This window comes from Bos grunniens, chromosome 5 (genome assembly GCF_055505025.1).
Source record: "Bos grunniens cultivar Pamir isolate PY7600 chromosome 5, Bosgru_T2T1.0, whole genome shotgun sequence".
Taxonomy (NCBI): Eukaryota; Metazoa; Chordata; class Mammalia; order Artiodactyla; family Bovidae; genus Bos; species Bos grunniens.
In genome coordinates, this window is record NC_141169.1 from 98,913,079 (window position 1) to 98,932,702 (window position 19,624).

General features: G+C 42.9%; 1 long non-coding RNA gene across 10 annotated transcripts in view; it reads left to right on the top strand.

Annotated features, from left to right (window-relative positions):
- The first annotated feature begins 3,166 nt into the window (after window positions 1-3,166).
- The window catches only part of LOC147372681 (uncharacterized), a 92,488-nt gene continuing 76,030 nt past the window's right edge, over window positions 3,167-19,624 (top strand). The window contains exon 1 of one of the 10 annotated variants that reach the window (XR_015164271.1): window positions 3,167-3,304. This is a non-coding gene — a long non-coding RNA (uncharacterized LOC147372681). Of the gene's footprint in view, window positions 3,305-5,794; window positions 6,204-19,624 lie in introns of those variants that run through there. The other 9 variants (XR_015164276.1, XR_015164275.1, XR_015164272.1 and 6 more) reach the window with 9 other exon arrangements.

Here is a 19,624-nt window from a genome sequence, read left to right on the forward strand (position 1 = left end):
CTGTGGGCAGATTGCCTAGTTCCCTGTTCAGATAACTTGAGGCAGCTAAGAAGGAAAGAGCAAGAACAACGAAGTCCATGTTTACATAACACCCCAAGTTCACCTTTTAGGGTTGGTTTCTGTTTCTTTCTGATTAAGTACAGGAGTTGAGAGCTTCACAAATAAATTTGACTGCTTGTCTGTCACATCTGATTTCGTTGTTAGAAGGACTGAGCTACCCCAGCCAACTCTTCATGACCTGTGTCGAGGGGAGCTCATCGGCTGGCGGCCAATCGTTGAGCATGCAGCCTTGGCCCAAGTCCACATGGCAGATTGGAGTATTTTACTTGAGGGTTGCTCAGGATGGGGCCCTTCGGAGCGACATGGGCCAGATGTCCAGGCCCATTTGGATGGTTGGGGGTGGGGGGCAGCTGGTCTGTTGTTCTGTGAGATGAGGCAGCATTTCCAAGCCATGGAGCTCAGTGATTAGGGCACAGTCACAGGAGGGCAGCTCCTGGTGTCAAGGAAGTTCCAGTGTAGCTAAATACTTCAGCAGATCTTTTTTTTAAAGTGGAAAATAGTTGATTTATAATGTTGTGTTGCTTTCTGCTGTAAAATGACTCAATTACTTATATATATATTTCTTTCTTTATATTTTTTATGTTTTTTTTTCCTTTGGCACTTTTTAATAAGTTATTTTTAATTGGAGGATAATTGCATAACAGTGTTGTGTTGGTTTCTGCCATACAAAAATGTGAATGAGCCATAAGTCTACATATATCCCCTCCCTCTTGAGCCTCCTTCCCCCCTCCCCCATCCCACCCCTCTAGGTCATCACAGAGCACCAGACTAAGCTTCCTGTGTTATATAGCAGCTTCCCACTAGCTATTCTTTTTATTCTTTATATTATTTTTATTTTCCATATGGTTTACCATAGGATATTGAACATAGTTCCCTATGCTATACAGTGGGACCTTGTTGTATATCCATTCTATGTCTAATAGCTTACATCTGCTAACCCCAACTTCCTACTCCATCCCTCCCTCAACCTCCTTCCCCTTGGCAACGACAAGTCTGATGTCTATGTCCATGAGTCTGAACCTATCTACAAAACAGAAACACTTGTGTCATATTTTAGACTCCATGTATAAGTGATATCACATGGTATTTGTCTTTTTCTGACTTACTTCCCTTAATGTAATCATATCTGTTTGCATTCATGTTGCTGCCAATGCATCATTTCATTCTTTTTGTGGCTGAGTAGTATTCCATTGTCTATACCTCAGCATTTCTATCAAAAGTTTTAGAAATTCCTCCTCTTCCCATTTGACCCTTTGTTAATTGCAGATACCCAGACTTCCAGCATATGTTACATAGATCTGGGCCCAAGAAGAGGTGGAAGGAAGGATCTGGCCTGAAAAGATGCCTCATTTTTCTGGTCCTTCACTTTCTGCACCCACTCCTTATGGGGTAGACACTCCTCCTGCTACATAGGAGCAGTTTGGAATATTCGAAGTTTGTATTTAATGGAGCCCCACAGATGGCTAAGAACCAACTATCCTGAGTTTGATTAACAGAAACATAAAGGGATAATGGGTGGTGGTGGTTTAATCACTAAGTCATGTCTGGCTCTTGCAGCCCTGTAGACTGTAGCCCACCAGACTCCTCTGTCCATGGGATTTCCCAGGCAAGAATACTGGAGTGGGTTGCCAGTGAATACAAGTGAACTTTTAGTATTATTGTTCAAGTCCTTTTGGACTATGTCTTACCAGCCCTTCTCTAGTCAACAATATTCACATTTACAAACAAGGAAACTGGTTCAGTGGATGAGGGGTAGACAGAAGTTCACAGACCCACTAATGGTGAAGCCAGAACAGGACTTCAGATCCCTGCTCTGTCCATTTCCATGCTGGTCTGCCCGCTGTCAGCTAGCTTCTGGATGCTGCAGTCTGGTGGGGGATCCTGGGGGTGGGGGTGGGGTAGCTGCATCCATGGACACCTAATAGCAAGAATGTAAGGGTTCACCACCAAGGGTCATGAGGGGCTTTCAGGATCTCCAGCACTGGCTCTAGACCACGCACTTGGTCCTCACCTCATAGCTGCTCCCAAGAACAGGGTTTCATCTCTTTCCTTTATCAGTGGTTCCCCAGCACTTTGAATAAAGGAACTTAATAAATACTTGCTGAATTCATCTGTTGCACTGTCATCTCTCCCAGGAGATTATAAGGGAAAGGGACCATGTGATGGTAAATGGTGCCTCTCCACCTGAATTATGAAGAATAGTGTAGTGAATGCTTTGATGGCTTTTAAGAGAGAAAAAAACTTCTAATTGTGGGTCTATGCATTGGTAACCTTGGGACCTTGATCTTGTTACCTGAGCTCCTCTGAGCCTTAGTTTCATTCTGTGTTATGAGCATTAAAGGAGATGAGGTATGGTCAACGTTCAGTTTTTATACATTTAACAAAAACAGCTCCTCCTGCCCATGGTTACTTCCCACTGCGTGAATATATTGGTGGATGTATGAATTCTGTAGGCACTGTTCCATAAAAATAATTAACATCTAGTGGTCCTGCTTTAAGTGTTCTACCCTCTTCACAAACTAGAGAAAGATGACATGCTGTTTAACAACGAGAGGGATTTATTTACCTTTTTCAATGCATTTAAGTTGAACCCTATAGAATTTTTGCAGTAATTTCATATCTAATCCAAATACTACAGATTTTCTTTTCCACTATTTCTGAATCCTGATTCGCTCAGCCTATCACAACTCAAGCTGATTGGACTCAGTTGCCTTTAATTCTGATTTGTAAGCTATAATTACTTGCATTCGCTGTCTTTAGAATCACCAAATACTCTCATTAACACTACTTTGTTAAGCCCTCAGGGTATCACAAGGACCGAGTAGTATTTTCCCCATTTTATAGGTTCAAAAAGGGAGGTCTGCAGAGTTGAGTTTGCCCAAGGCCACAGCTGGGAAGTAGGCAAGCTATTGAACTTAGGTGTTCTGACTCCTGAGGTCAGTTTGCCTACCATTATACGCCAGCTGTGCCCTCTTATCATTATCACCATCCTTATCATCGGCTATGACTCAAGGATATTTGTCTGTCTAATGGCTAATGGCCTATTTATCTCTTGCCTCCTGGTTTTCACTTCTAGCTACTTCAGCCATTTGCATGCCCATGTTCTGCTCGAACTGATTTATCTTATTAGATCCTGCAAAGAAGTGTAAAGGAAGAGAGTGTTTGGGTCTGCTTAACGCATAACTTTTCTGAAGACCCCAACCATCTTAAACACAATGATGACTGTGACTTCAGAACCTGGAAGGTACTCTTTCATTACCTGTGTTTCCCCTGGCACAGCCCACAGGACCATCCACGTGGGCAGAGTGCTTCTCAATTGTAATAAAAATTTTAATTATTCATCAGCACAGTCGCTGTTAGACAAAGGCCCAATTATTATTCATCTATAGCTAAGTAGCCTCCTGCTCTTTTTTGGAGTTCTGACAAGCCCAACCTTTCCAGAACTGGCAGAGGGCTCAGATCAGAGAGCGTTTTGGGGCTCGCCTCAACCAGGCGAGGAAGAGCAGGCCAGTGCTCCCTGCTTGAGCCTGGGCTCCCTCCCTCACCTGCTGCCCACTGTAACTCTGGCCAGAGAGCCTGCCCGGAGCTAGGAATGCTGGGAGCGGGAGCGACATTCTGTAGCCATCAGGCTGGCATTGGGGAGGCATCGTGCAGTTTACCTGGCAGAGGCTCTCTGGGTGGAACAGCTGCACAGGGGACCTTTTGCCAAAGGAGCAGCCGAATTGCAAATGAAGTTCTGGAGGCTTGGTTCTTGATCAGATCCGCGCTGGCTTTTTGCCTCCACAATCTGTGGCCTCCTCCCTGTGAGTCCTCAGCGGGTCTAGGTCATCGGGAGGGTGAAGCCGGGAGGAGGAAGTATCCCAGGTTGCAGCCTTTCACTTCCCTTTTCCCTTCCTGGCTCAGCATCTCTCTCCCCAAACCTCTTCCTCCCTCCTCATCAGTCATCACAGGGTGAGGACTTTCCTGGGCTGGACAGCTTTCCAGGTTTCCTTTATTTCTACTTCCCACCTCCCCACATTTACCACAAGAGAGATGTTGGCCAGACAGTCGGTTGACCTCCTGGAACCCAGAGCACCATGCTGCACTTTTGGGAGGTGTCCCCACCTCTCACATCCCCCCAGAGGTCCTGGGCCACATGGGAACTTCTCCTGGTGGCTTCCATGATCTACCACAGTCTTTGCCCAGAACCCAGCTCCACAGGACAGTCTGTTCTGCCCTCTGCCCGCAGACCCTGGTATCTCCCTGCTACTCTGGCCACATCCTGCCTCAAAGCATCTTGGCCTGGTGCCACCTCTCACCTCTTTAACCCTGCATCTCCCAGGCATCCTCCCACCTCTATCCTCCCCATCTCTAAGTCCACAGGGCCCTGTGAGCCCTTACCTCTGTGTGCTCAGCCTCCTCAATCCACTTTCCGCTTACCCCCAACCCCGCCTGCTTCCTTGCAACACCACATGTGTAGCTTTTCTCCACTGTAGATTTTCCATTCTCCGGTTTCCGGGTCGTGTCATTTTTCTCTTCATTAACCTGTGGTGGCTTTCACCTCACTCAGAGGAAAAGCTGAAGTCCTTACAGTGTTCCTCTGTGGCTCGCCCCTATTATACTCCAACTACAGTAAACCCTACCACTGTCCTCTTCTCCCATCTCTTTGCCCCATTTTCTCAAGTCAAATTTGGTCTTGTCTCAGGACTTGTGCACTTGGTACCCTTGCACCATATATTTGATGCCCCACTCCCTTATTCCATATCCGCTCTGTACACTATAATACCCTGGCTTCCCCTCTCCCCACCAAACTAACTTTTTTTATAGCACTGGTGACCCTAACATAATATATATATTTATTTATTTAAAATTTCATTTTAGAAAATGTATTTATTTATTTTGATTACAGGATAATTTCTTTACAATATTGTGGTGGTTATTCCATACATTGATATGAATCAGCCACAGGTGTACATGTGCCCCAACATCCTGAACTTCCCTCCCACCACCCTCCCACCCCATCCCTCTGGGTTTTCCCAGAGCACGGGCTTTGTGTGCCTTGGTTCATGCATCGAACATGCACTGGTCATCCATTTCACATATGGTAACATACATGTTTCAAGGCTATGCTCTCAAATCATCCCACCCTCACCTTCTCCCACATAGTCCAAAAGTCTGTTCTTTACATCTGTGTCTCTCTTGCTGTTTTGCATATAGGGTCATCATTACTGTCTTTCTAAATTCCATATATATACATTAATACACTGTATTGGTGTTGCTCTTTCTGACTTACTTCACTCTGTATAATGGGCTCCAGTTTCACCCACCTGATTAGAACCAACTCAAATGCACTCTTTTTTATAGCTGAGTTATATTCCATTTGTATATGTACCACAACTTCCTTATCTGTTGATCTGCCATCTAGGACATCTAGGTTGCTTCCATGTCCAGCTATTGTAAACAGTGCTGCAGTGAACACTGGGGTACATGTGTCTCTATCAATTCTGGTTTTTTGGTGTGTATCCCCAGCAGTGGGATTACTGGGTCATATGGCAGTTATTTTTCCAGTTTTTTTTGTTTGTTTGTTTGTTTGTTTATTGTCTGCCTCCCTGCATAAGTAAAATTCATGAGAATAGACTTTGTTCACAGACAGTGGAGTGGAATTTGTGACCCTTACAAATTGATATTGTTGTTTTTTAGTCACTAACTCATGTCTGACTCTTTTACGACCCCATAGATTATAGCCCACCAGTCTCCTCTGTCCATGGACTTCTCCAGGCAAGAATACTGGAGTGGGTTGCATTTCCTTCTCCAGGGGATCTTCCTGACCTAGGGATTGAACCCTCATCTCCTCCATTGGCAGGCGGATTCTTTACCACTGAGCCACCAGGGAGGCCCACAAATTCATATTCTGAAATCCTAACCCCCAGTACAGTGATATTAGGAGGTGGGGCTTTGGGTGGTAATCAGGGTTAAATGAGATCCAGGAGGGTGAGGCTCTTGCAAGGGGATTAGTGTCCTTAAGAAGAAACACCTGAGAACCTGCCGCTCTCCCTCCACGGGGAAGTGGGGGCAGAGGCAGGAAAGAGACAGCTCTCCTCTCCAGAACCTGACCAGGCCAGTGCTGTCCATCCTCTAGGACCTGCAGCCAGACCTCCGGAACTGTAAGTGATCGATTTCTGTTGTTTAAGCCACCCCATCTGTGGTGTTTTGTTATGGCTGCTAGAGCTAAGACTTGGAAGTTTGGTAAGTATTTGCTTAAATGAAGGCCTAAGTGGACGAGGAGAGGAAAGCTGGGATGTGTGGTGGTTTGTCTGCTCCTTGCTGCAACGTCTGTCCTTGCAGGAAGCCCCTCCTGTTTTGAGGTCACTGCTGGTTGCCATCAGCCTGTTTCCCTGTCATTTTCTCACAGAGACTGTGGAATTCGACTCCCCTATTCTTCCTTCAGGCTGGTTTTTTACATCCACAGAGATGCTGTGTCTCTCCAACAGCTTCCTTGAGGTCAAGGCTTCCTCGACTCTCGTGTACTTCGCCCACCTCCAACAGGAACTTCTTGTTCCCACACTGAATACCCCCCGCTTCTGTGTTTTGTGCTGTGACCATGATACCCACTGCTCTGCCCACCTCCCCCTACCTCAGCCCATGGTCTCTTTCCCATCACACATGTACTCTTGACTTTGTGGAGGCTCACTTTTGACTCCTGTAAGACTTCTCCTGGATCAGTAAGCCCCAGAAAGGGTGTATCCTTTCTGTTCTGCAGGGAATCTGCCACCTGAAGAGGTAGGGGTGAAGGGTGGACTGAAGCCCAATCTACACGTTGCTCAGGAAGCTGGACACAGGGGCAGGGCCATGTCCCCCTAGAAGAAGGAGCACCTCTGTCTTCTTAGAAAGGACAGAACTTGCCAGTCCTGTGTGCAACACACAGTTCAGTCCTCAATCTCCCTTGCTTCCTGGGGCAGAGACTTGGTTTAGTTCCACCAACCTAATGCATCTGTAAGAGACTTTGACTCAAAACTGAGTTATATTAACACAGAGAGGGCTGAGTAGGGGCCTCTGTTTTCCTTGGAACAGGCTGTTGGGGGCATTTGGTTCTATAGCCAGCAGCTGTGGTGGGCACCTTGGAGCTAAAGCTTAATGATTAGGGTTGGAGTCTCAGCCTATCTGATGGACCAGGCCTATGGTGTGTTGGGGTGAGTCGTTCCTGAACACCAACTAGAGGCTATTTCTTGACACCACTCGGTGATTTTTTTGAGCTGTGTATATCCCTCTCTGTTTAAGTCAGCAGAAGTGGATTCTAACTAGGACACCCTATAGGTACCCTCTGTGCCTCTTTCTCTTCCCTTTTCATGTCCTGTGGTCATCTGAGCTTCTCTCTTCTCCACTTCCTTGCCTCCTGCACCCACCCAACAAAATACCTGCCCCTCCTTTCTCTCTACCTCTGAGCAGTTCAGCACTTTGTGGGAGGAAATCGCAGAGCCAGGTAAACTGTTATTTGTGTCTCAACCTCAACTGGGTCACTGGATACCCAGGAATCTTTTTCTTTCTTTTGTCATGTCCATCTCCCATTCTTTTCAACGATTTAGAACTTCTACTATCTCTTACATATGTGGTCTCTTCATTCTTAGCAGATAGCCCTTTAACTTTAAAAAAGAAACTTCTTATTTTACATCAGACTATAGCCTGGAGAATCCATGGACAGAGGAGCCTGGCGGGCTACAGTCCATAGGGTCACAAAGAGTTTGAAAGGACTGAAGTGACTTAGCACACATCGCTGATTAATAATGTGATAATTTCAAGTGAACAGCGAAGGGGCTCAATTATCCTTGTAAATGTATTCATTCTCCCCCAAACACCGCTCCCGTTCAGGCTGCCAAATAACATTGAGCCGAGTTCCCTGTGGTATACAGTAGGACCTTGTTGGTCATCCGTTTTAAATACAGCAGTGTGTACATTTCCGTCCTAAACTCCCTAACCATCCCTTTCCCCTATCCTTCCACCCTGCAACCATAAGTTGGTTCTTTAAGTCTGTGAGTCTCTTTCTATTTTGTAACATTTGTATCATTTCTTTTTAGATTCCACATATAAGGAAGGCCATAGGGTATTTCTCCTTCTTAGATAACCTTTTAACTTTCTGTTCTACTCACCCCTTCCACACCCACTCCCCACCACCATCTTTTGCATGCTCCCTGGCTTTCCTTAGGGGGAGAACAAGGGGCACCTTTTTTCCTACATATAGGCAACCTCACATGGCATCTCTGGCCCGGTCTCCTTCTGCCTTCTCTGTATCTTGCTTACCATTGTCACCATTTCTTCTTGCATCCTCTGCCTTTCTTTCCTTTCTCAAAAAATAACAAAAACATTTACTTAGTTTGCATGTTGGTTATTTCATATGTGAAGTGTCTCCTCATGTGTTTTCAGGTGGAGTAGGTTAGGAAGCACTGTAGATGGTCTGTACACAGTAGATCTTGTCTGCACTTTTGAGGGGGTAAACTCATTAGCTGGCAGCCAGAAAAGATGGCCAGTCTGAGCCTCTTGTCCTTGAGCAGGTCAAAAGGGAGATCAAGGAAAACAATATCAGTTGATTATGGATTCTTTTTAAAAAAATATTTTTTTTTCCTTTTTGGCTGTGCTGGATCTTCATTGCTACGAGGGCTTTTTCTCTGGTTGTGGAGAGTAGGGGCTACTCTTGAGTTGCGGTGCATAGGTTTCTCATTGAAGTGGCTTCGCTTATTGCCAAGCATGGGCTCTAGGGTGCATGGGCTTCAACAGCTGCAGTTCCTGGGCACTAGAGCACAAGCTCAGTGGTTGTGGCACACGGACTTAGGCACTCCGTGGCATGTGAGATCTTCCCAGACCAGGGATGGGAGCCGTGTCCCCTGCATTGGCAGGTGGATTCTTTATCCCTGAGCCACCAGGGAGGTCCTCCAATTGTGGATTCTTGAGAAAACCTTGGCTGAGGAGCGTGGTTCCAGGCTGTCTTTGTATAATGTCTACTAGTGTCCATCCATTAGCTTCTTGACCCCATAATCGATTCTCATTCCCCACTGGATCATGCCCCTGAACTGTTCATCACACTCAACTAATTTCTGTCTTGGAAAAATACATGACCCTCCCTTGATAGCATGGTCACACTCCTCTGAAAGCTTCCCTGTCTTCTTGGTCTCTGCCCTTTATTCCACCTTAGTCTGTCTTCTGAACCCCATCATTCCACCAAAACTCATGCTAAGATCAATCATGACCTGCATATCAAACATAAGGACCAATATTTTTATTGAAGTAGAGGTGGTTGACAATGTGTTTCAAATGTACAGTAAAGTGATTCAGTTGTATATATTTACATACATTTTTTCAGATTTTTTTTCATTACAGGTTATTACAAGATATTGAATATAGTTGCCTGAGCTGTAAAGCAAATCTTTGCTGTTTATTTTATATGTTGGTGCCTGTCTGTTAATCTCATACTCCTAATTTACCCCTCAGTAATTTAAAAAAAATTAATTTATTTTTTAATTGAAGGATAATTGCTATACAGAATTTTGTTGTTTTCTGTCAAACCTCATCATGAATCAGCCATAGGTGTACATATAGCCCCTCCCTTTTGAAACTCCCACCCATCTCCCTCCCCATCTAACCCCTCTAGGTAGATCCAGAGCCACTGTTTGAGTTTCATGAGCCATACAGCAAATTCCCATTGGCGATCTATTTTACACACAGTAATGTAAGTTTCCATGTTACTCTTTCCATACATCTCATCCTCTCTTCCCCACTCCACATGTCCATAAGTCTATTCTCTATGTCTGTTTCTCCATTGCTGCCCTGTAAATAAATTCTTCAATGTAACTTTTCTAGATTCTGTCTATATGCATTAGAATACAGTATTTATCTTTCTCTTTCTGACTTACTTCACTCTGTATAATAGGCTCTAGATTCATCCACCTCATTAGAATTGACTCAAATGCATTCCTTTTTATGGCTGAGGAATATTCCATTGTGTATATGTACAAAAACTTCTTTATCCATTCATCTATCGATGGACATCTAGGTTGCTTAATTTGCTCAGTCGGGTCTGACTCTGTGACCCCATGAACTGCAGCATGCCAGGCCTCCCTGTCCATCACCAACCCCTGGAGCCTACCCAGACCCATGTGCATTGAGTCGGTGATGCCATCCAACCACCTCATCCTCTGATGTACCCTGCTCCTCCTGCCCTCAATCTTTCCCAGCATCAGGGTCTTTTCAAATGAGTCCACTCTTTGCATCAGGTGGCCAAAGTATTGGAGCTTCAGCTTCAACATCAGTCCTTCCAGTGAACACCCAGGACTGATCTCCTTTAGGATGGACTGGTTGGATCTCCTTGCAGTCCAAGGGACTCTCAAGAGTCTTCTCCAACACCACAGTTCAAAAGCATCAATTCTTCTGCGCCAAGCCTTCTTCACAGTCCAACTCTCACATCCATACATGACCACTGGAAAAATCATAGCCTTGACTAGACGGACCTTTGTTGGCAAAGTAATGTCTCTGCTTTTGAATATGCTATCTAGGTTGGTCATAACTTTCCTTCCAAGGAGTAAGCGTCTTTTAATTTCATGGCTGCAATCACCATCTGCAGTGATTTTTAGAGCCCAAAAAATAAAGTCAGCCACCGTTTCCCCATCTATTTGCCATGAAGCTGAAACTCCAATACTTTGGCCACCTGATGTGAAGAGCTGACTTATTTGAAAAGACCCTGATGCTGGGAAAGATTGAGGGCAGGAGGAGAAGGGGACGACAGAGGATGAGATGATTGCATGGCATCACTGACTCAGTGGACATGGGTTTGCGTAGACTTTGGCAGTTGGTGATGGACAGGGAGGCCTGGCATGCTGCGGTTCATGGGGTCACAAAGAGTCAGACAAGACTGAGCAACTGAACTGAAGTGAACTGATGGGACCAGATGCCATGATCTTAGTTTTCTGAATGATGAGCTTTAAGCCAACTTTTTCACTTTCTCCTCTTTCACTTTCATCAAGAGGCTTTTTAGTTCCTTTCATTTTCTGCCATAAGGGTGGTGTCATCTGCATACCTGAGGTTATTGATATTTCTCCTGGCAATCTTGATTCCAGCTTGTGCTTCTTCCAGCCCAGTGTTTCTCATGATGTACTCTGCATATAAGTTAAATAAGTAGGATGACAATATACAGCCTTGATGTATATTGTCCTTTTCCTATTTGGAACCAGTCTGTTGTTCCATGTCCAGTTCTAACTGTTGCTTCCTGACCTGCATACAGGTTTCTCAAGAGGCAGGTCAGGTGGTCTGATATTCCCATATCTTTCAGAATTTTCCACAGTTTATTGTGATCCACACAATCAAAGGGTTTGGCATAGTCAATAAAGCAGAAATAGATGTTTTTCTGGAACTCTCTTGCTTTTTTGATGATCTAGCAGATGTTGGCAATTTGAATCCCTGGAATAAACCCAACTTGATCATGGTGTATGAGCTTTTTGATGTGTTGCTGAATTCTGTTTGGTAAAATTTTGTTGAGGATTTTTGCATCTATGTTCATCAGTGATGTTGGCTTGTCATTTTCTTTTGTGTTGTCTTTGGTTTTGATATCAGGGTGATAGTGGCCTCATAGAACGAGTTTAGAAATGTTTTTTCCTCTGCAATTTTTTGAAAGGGTTTTAGAAGGATACGCATTAGCTCTTCTCGAAAGGTTTGATAGAATTCTCCTGTGAATCCATTTAGTCCTGGGCTTTTGTTTTTTGGGAGATTTTTGATCACAGCTTCAATTTCAGTGCTTGTAATTGGGTTGTTCATAACTTCTATTTCTTCCTGGTACAGTCTTGGAAGATTGAACTTTTCTAAGAATCTGTCCATTTCTTCCAGGGTATCCATTTTATTGCTCTATAGTTGTTCATAATAGTCTCTTATAATCCTTTGTATTTCTGCATTGTCCATTGTAACCTCTCCTTTTTCATTTTTAATTCTGTTGATTTGATTCTTATCTCTTTTTTTCTTGATAAGTTGGGCTAAAGTTTTGTCAATTCTGTTTATTTTCTCAAAGAAACAGCTGTTTTATTAATCTTTACTATTGTTTCTTTCATTTCTTTTTCATTTATTTCTGCTCTGATATTTATGATTTATTTCCTTCCACTAATTTTTTTTTTGGTCTTTTTCCAGTTGTTTTAGGTGTAAAGTTAGGTTGTCTATTTGATAGTTTTCTTGTTTCTTGAGGCAGGATTGTATTGTTATAAACTTCACTCTTAGAACTGCTTTTGCTGCATCCCATAGCTTTTGAGTTGTCATCTTTTCATTGTCATTTGTTTCTGGAAACTTTTTGGTTTCCCTTTTGATTTCTTCAGTAACCTGTTGATTTTTTAGAAATGTATTGTTAATCTCCATGTGTTTGTGTTTTTTACAGTTTTTTTTTTTTTTTTTCTTGTAATTGATATCTAGTCTCATAGCGTTGTGGTCAGAGAATTTGCTTGATATGATTTCAATTTTCTTAAATTTACTGAGGTTTGATTTGTGACCCAAGATGTGGGTAGACCTATCCTGGAGAATATTCCATGTGCACTTGAGAAGAAGGTGTATTCTTCATCATTTGGATGGAATGTCCTGAAGATATCGATTAGATCCATCTCATCTAATGTATCATTTAAGACTTGTGTTTCCTTATTAATTTTCTGTTTTGATGATTTCTCCATTGGTGTCAGTGGGGTGTTAACGTCTCCTACTATTACTGTATTACTGTCAATTTCTCCTTTTATGACTGTTAGTGTTTGTCTTGTGCATTGAGGTGCTCCTATGTTGGGTGCTTAGATGTTTACAATTGTTATGTCTTCCTCTTGGACTGTTCCCTTGATCATTGTGTAGTGTTCTCCCTTGTCTCTTGTAATTTTTATTTTAAGATCGATTTTGTCTGATATAAGGATTGCTGCTCTAGCTTTCCTTTGCTTCCCATTTGCATGGAATGTATTTTTCCTCTCATTTTCAGTCTATATGTGTCTTTAGGTGTGAAGTGGGTTTCTTGTAGACAGCATATATATGTGTCTTGTTCTTGTATCCATTCAGCCAATCTGTATCTTTCATTGGAGCATTTAGTCCGTTTACATTTAAGGTAATTATTGATATACATGTATGTTTCTATTGCCATTTTCTTAATTGTTTGAGTTTGTAGATCTTTTTCTTCCCTTGTATTTCTTGACTATATAAGTCCTTTTATCATTTGTTGTAAAGCTGGTTTGGTGGTACTGAATTCTCTTAACTTTTGGTCATCTGAAAAGCTTTTTATTTCTCCATCAATTTTGAATGAGATCCTTGCTGGGTACAGTAATCTTGGTTGTAGATTTTTCCCTTTCAGTACTTTAAATACATCCTACCATTCCCTTCTGGCTTGCAGAGTTTCTGCTGAAAGATGAGCTGTTAAATGTGTGGGGTTTCCCTTGTATGTTACTTGTTGCTTTTCCCTTTCTGATTTTAATATTCTTTCTTTGTGTTTAGTCTTTGTTTCATTAGTTTGATTAGTATGTGTCTTGGCGTGTTTCTCCTTGGGTTTATCCTGTATGGGACTCTTTGCTCCTCTTGGACTTGATTGACTATTTCCTTTTCCATGTTGGGGAAACTTTCAACTATAATCTCTTCAAAAATTTTCTCATACCCTCCCCTTTTTTTTCCTCTTCTTTTTCTGGGAATCCTATAATTCGAATGTTGGTGCATTTGATATTGTCCCAGGGGTCTCTGAGACTATCCTCAGTTCTTTTCATTCTTTTTACTTTATTCTGCTCTTCAGAAGTTATTTCCACCAGTGTATCTTCCAGCTCACTGATTCATTCTTCTGCTTCAGATATTCTGCTATTGATTCCTTCTATTTTCAGTAATTGTGTTGTTTGTCTCGTATGTGTATTCTTTAATTCTTCTAGGTATTTGTTAACTGATTATTGCCTTTTCTCCATTCTGTTTTCAAGGTTTTTGATCATCTTTACTATCATTATTCTGAATTCTTTTTCAGGTAGTTTCCCTATTTCCTGTTCCTTTATTTGGACTTCTGTGTTTCTAATTTGTTTCTTCTCTTGTGTAGTATTTCTCTGTCTTTTCATTACTTTTTAAAAACTGATTGTGTCTGAGGTCTCCTTTTTCCAGGCTTCAAGTTTGAATTCTCTCTTCCTTTTGACTTCTGCCTTCCTCAGGTTGGTCCAGTGGTTTGTGTAAGCTTAGTATAGGGTGAGATTTGTGCTGAGTTTTTTTTTTTTTTTTCCTCTGATGGACAAGGCTGGGTGAGGTACTAATCCTGTCTGCTGATGCTTGGGTTTGTATTTTTTGTTTTGTTTGTTGTTTAGATGAAACGTCCCGCACAGGGTGCTACTGGTGGTTGGGTGATGCCAGGTCTTGTATTCACATGGTTTCCTTTGTGTGAGTTCTCACTATCTGATATTCCCTAGGGTTAGTTGTCTGGTAGTCTAGAGTCTTGGAATTAGTGCTTCCACTCCAAAGGCTCAGGCCTTGATCTCTGTTTCCTGTTCAAGGTGTTCATTTGTATGAAGAGACATTGGTAATGGCCTGAATGAACCTTTTGGCCAAACCAATAGTTTATCCTTTTCTGTGGAAATGCCAGAGAAATTTTCCTTAGATCAAAATCTAAGGTTCTGCATCTCCTGCAGCTTCTTTGCTCCTACAAATCTTCCCAAGACCAGCTCAAATCTCACCTCAACTGAGCCTTTCCAATCATTCAAAAAGAACTGTGCTTCCTCTTCCATTGAGCTTCTCAGAAAAAGGAAGGATTCTCCCCACCCCAGTAATTTATCTATAATTTTGTTTTCTATGAGTCAGCTTTTGTTTTGTAAATAAGTTCATTTGTATTATTTTTTAGATTCCTCATATAAGTGACCATATGATATTTATCTTTGGGTTCACTTACTGTAATAATCTCTAGGTCCATCCATGTTGCTGCAAAAGGCATTATTTCCTTCCTTTTTATGGCTGAGCAATATTCCTGTGTGTATATGTATATACCACACTTTTCCAATTGTTCATCTGTCAATGGGCATTTAGGTTGCCTCCATGGCTTGGTTATTGCAAATAGTGCTGCTGTCAGCATTGGGGTGCATGTATCTTTTTGGACTACAGTTTTTGTATTTTCTGAATGTATGCTGAAACATATGGTAGTTTACTGGCTCATGTAGTCATCTAGTTTTTTAAAGATCCTCCATACTGTTCTCCATAGTGGCTTCACCAGTTTACATCTCCATCTATGTGTAAAATGGGTTCTACAGGATAGAAGGGTTCTGTGAGAGCCATTTTTTACTTGATTTCTTCCTGGATTTCCCTGCTACTCCTGACCCTTTGAGCCTCCCAGGATACCTGGAGACTGAAGTCCTGGTTCTTGATGTAGGTCCATGATCACATCGTGTTTATGGGTTCATCTTCACATCACACTCTTATGTGTTCATATCCCTGGGGTTTTTATTGGCCAGTTCTCTTCCTTCTGAATCTGCTTTTGTTTATACAGCTAATGACTATGTGCTTTAGTCATAGTTTGAAAGGGGACTTTCAAACCTATTGAGTACTGCTAGAAAATTATACAGAAGAAAATTATAGTCGAGGGGGAAGGGAGATGATTTGTCTTATCCTAAGACAGAAATGCTAAACTTTACTGAACTACTGCCACTTATTATTCACCTTTCACTGAGGAGTTAAACCTCTTTCCCCAAATTGTTCTTCCTTTCCTGGGGCAGAGACTTCAAAATGAAGGCTGGGAAGTAGCCATCTTTGGGTTCACTTTGTTCATCTGTTGTCCCTTGAGTTCCTCTGCAAATACTGACTCTCATTAGGCCCATTGTAGTCACAGGGCATGTCCTCTGTCCCTGGAGAGCTGCCATCACTCAGATGGGAGGTTCAGCCTTGGGGATGGCAGCCACGTCTTCTGTCAATAATCTCCTGGCCCGGTCAGACCACTCACAGGCCGTGTGTCTACTGCGGCATAATCAGGGTGTCCATTGTGCAGCATCAGATAAAGAGACTCTTTGAGGAGTGCTTCTTGCAGTTTATGATTTTTTTTAACTGAAATTTGTCTGAGAGCACCTGCCAGGCTCCATGGAGGCAGCTTGAGGGACCTGATGCCTTAAGAATGGCATCTCCACCCCATGGTACCATGATCACCCCCAAGCTCTCCTCTGCCAGTGCAGATGAGCTCTTCCACACATTCGGGCATTCAGTCACCCTTGGTGTGGCATTTTCGTGTTTCCCACCATCTTGTGTGCATGACTTTCTCCTTGAAGGTAGAGCCCGTGGGGATTACACCTGACATATATGACACATTGCTAGAGTGGAAAGATCTCCAGGAGAGTGAGTCCAGACCATGAAGCAGAGCGTGCGCTCTAAGTCAGGCCAACCTTTGTGAGTTCTCCTCAGTTGTCCACAGATTGTGTGACCTTTAGGGAGTAATATCTGAGACCATGTGCGTGTGCTTAGTCGCTCAGTCATGTCTGACTCTTTGCAACCTTATGGACTGGAGCCCACCAGGCTCCTATGTCCGTGGGATTCTCCAGGCAAGAATCCTGGAGTGGGTTGCCATTCCCTCCTCCAGGGGGTCTTCCTAGCCCAAGGATTGATCCTGGGTCTCCTGCTTTGCAGGCGGATACTTTATCACCTGAGTCATCAGGGAAGCCGCCCATTTGAGACCATACTTGTTTGCTTATCACAGAGGATAAGCACCACTATCACAGGATAGTGGCAGAGTTAAATGAGGGAGACAGATAAAGCAGCTGACATTTATTAAATGCCCCCAAATTGTAGCTGTTAATAGTAAAACTAGTGCATGTTTGCTCAGTCACTCAGTTCAGTTCAGTCGCTTAGTCGTGTCTGACTCTTTGCGATCCCATTAATTGCAGCATGCCAGGCCTCCCTGTCCATCACCAACTCCTGGAGTTCACTCAGACTCACGTCCATCGAGTTGGTGATGCCATCCAGCCACCTCATCCTCTGTTGTCCCCTTCTCCTCCTGCCCCCAATCCCTCCCAGCATCAGAGTCTTTTCCAATGAGTCAACTCTTTGTGTGAGGTGGCCAAAGTACTGGAGTTTCAGCTTTAGCATCTTTCCTTCCAAAGAAATCCCAGGGCTGATCTCCTTCAGAATGGACTGGTTGGATCTCCTTGCAGTCCAAGGGACTCTCAAGAGTCTTCTCCACACCACAGTTCAAAAGCATCAATTCTTCGGCGCTCAGTCTTCTTCACAGTCCAACTCTCACATCCATACGTGACCACAGGAAAAATCATAGCCTTGACTCGACGGACCTTTGTTGGCAAAGTAATGTCTCTGCTTTTGAATATGCTATCTAGGTTGGTCATAACTTTCCTTCCAAGGAGTAAGCGTCTTTTAATTTCATGGCTGCAATCACCATCTGCAGTGATTTTGGAGCTCCAAAAAAATAAAGTCTGACACTGTTTCCACTGTTTCCCCATCTATTTCCCATGAACTGATGGGACCAAATGCCATGATCTTCATTTTCTGAATGTTGAGCTTTAAGCCAACTTTTTCACTCTCCACTTTCACTTTCATCAAGAGGCTTTTTAGTTCCTCTTCACTTTCTGCCATAAGGGTGGTGTCATCTGCATACCTGAGGTTATTGATATTTCTCCTGGCAATCTTGATTCCAGCTTGTGCTTCTTCCAGCCTAGTGTTTCTCATGATGTACTCTGCATATAAGTTAAACAAGCAGGGTGACAATATACAGCCTTGATGTACTCCTTTTCTTATTTGGAACCAGTCTGTTGTTTCTTGTCCAGTTCTAACTCTTGCTTCCTGACCTGCATACAAATTTTTCTCAAGAGGCAGGTCAGGTAAGGTTTGGTAGTCTCATCTCTTTCAGAATTTTCCACAGTTTACTGTGATCCACACAGTCAAAGGCTTTGGCATAGTCAATAAAGCAGAAGTAGATGTTTTTCTGGAACTCTCTTGTTTTTTCCATTATCCAGTGGATGTTGGCAATTTGATCCCTGGTTCCTCTGCCTTTTCTAAAAGCAGTTTGAACATCTGGAAGTTCACGATTCACGTATTGCTGAAGCCTGGCTTGGAGAATTTTGAGCATTACTTTACTTAGCGTATGAGATGAGTGCAACTGTGTGGTAGTTTGAGCATTCTCTGGCATTGCCTTTCTTTGGGATTGGAATGAAAACAGACCTTTTCCAGTCCTGTGGCCACTGCTGAGTTTTTCAAATTTGCTGGCATATTGAGTGCAGCACTTTCACAGCATCATCTTTCAGGATTTGAAATAGCTCAACTGGAATTCCATCACCTCCACTAGCTTTGTTTGTAGTGATGCTTTCCAAGGCTCACTTGACTTCAGATTCCAAGATGTCTGGCTCTAGGTCAGTGATCACACCATTGTGATTATCTGGGTCGTGAAGATCTTTTTTGTACAGTTCTTCTGTGTATTCCTGCCACCTCTTCTTAATATCTTCTGCTTCTGTTAGGTCCGTACCATTTCTGCCCTTTATTGAGCCCATCTTTGCATGAAATGTTCCCTTGGTATCTCTAATTTTCTTGAAGAGATCTCTAGTCTTTCCCATTCTGTTGTTTTCCTCTATTTCTTTGCATTGATCGCTGAGGAAGGCTTTCTTATCTCTTCTTGCTATTCTCTGGAACTCTGCATTCAGATGCTAATACCTTTCCTTTTCTCCTTTGCTTTTTGCTTCTCTTCTTTTCACAGCTATTTGTAATGCCTCCCCAGACAGCCATTTTGCTTTTTTGCATTTCTTTTCCATGGGGATGGTCTTGATCCCTGTCTCCTGTACAATGTCACGAACTTCATTCCATAGCTCATAAGACACTCTATCTATCAGATCTAGTCCCTTAAATCTATTTCTCACTTCCACTGTATAATCATAAGGGATTTGATTTAGATCATACCTAAATGATCTAGTGGTTTTCCCTACTTTCTTCAATTTCAGTCTGAATTTGGCAATAAGGAGTTCATGATCTGAGCCACCGTCAGCTCCTGGTCTTGTTTTTGCTGACTTTATAGAGCTTCTCCATCTTTGGCTGCAAAGAATATAATCAATCTGATTTCGGTGTTGACCCTCTGGTGATGTCCATGTGTAGAGTCTTCTCTTGTGTTGTTGGAAGAGGGTGTTTGCTTTGACCAGTGTGTTCTTGGCAAAACTCTATTAGTCTTTGCCCTGCTTCATTCCGTATTCCAAGGCCAAATTTGCCTGTTACCCCAAATGTTTGTTGACTTCCTACTTTTGCATTCCAGTCCCCTATAATGAAAGGACATCTTTTTTGAGTGTTAGTTCTAAAAGGTCTTGGAGGTCTTCATAGGACCGTTAAACTTCAGCTTCTTCAGTGTTACTGGTTGGGGCATAGACTTGGATTACTGTGATATTGAATGGTTTGCCTTGGAAATGAACAGAGATCATTCTGTTGTTTTTGAGATTGCATCCAAGTACTGCAGTTCGGACTCTTTTGTTGGCCATCATGGCTACTCCATTTCTTCTAAGGGATTCCTGCCTGCAGTAGTAGATATAATGGTCATCGGAGTTAAATTCACCCCTTCCAGTCCATTTTAGTTTGCTGATTCCTAGAATATTGACATTCACTCTTGCCATCT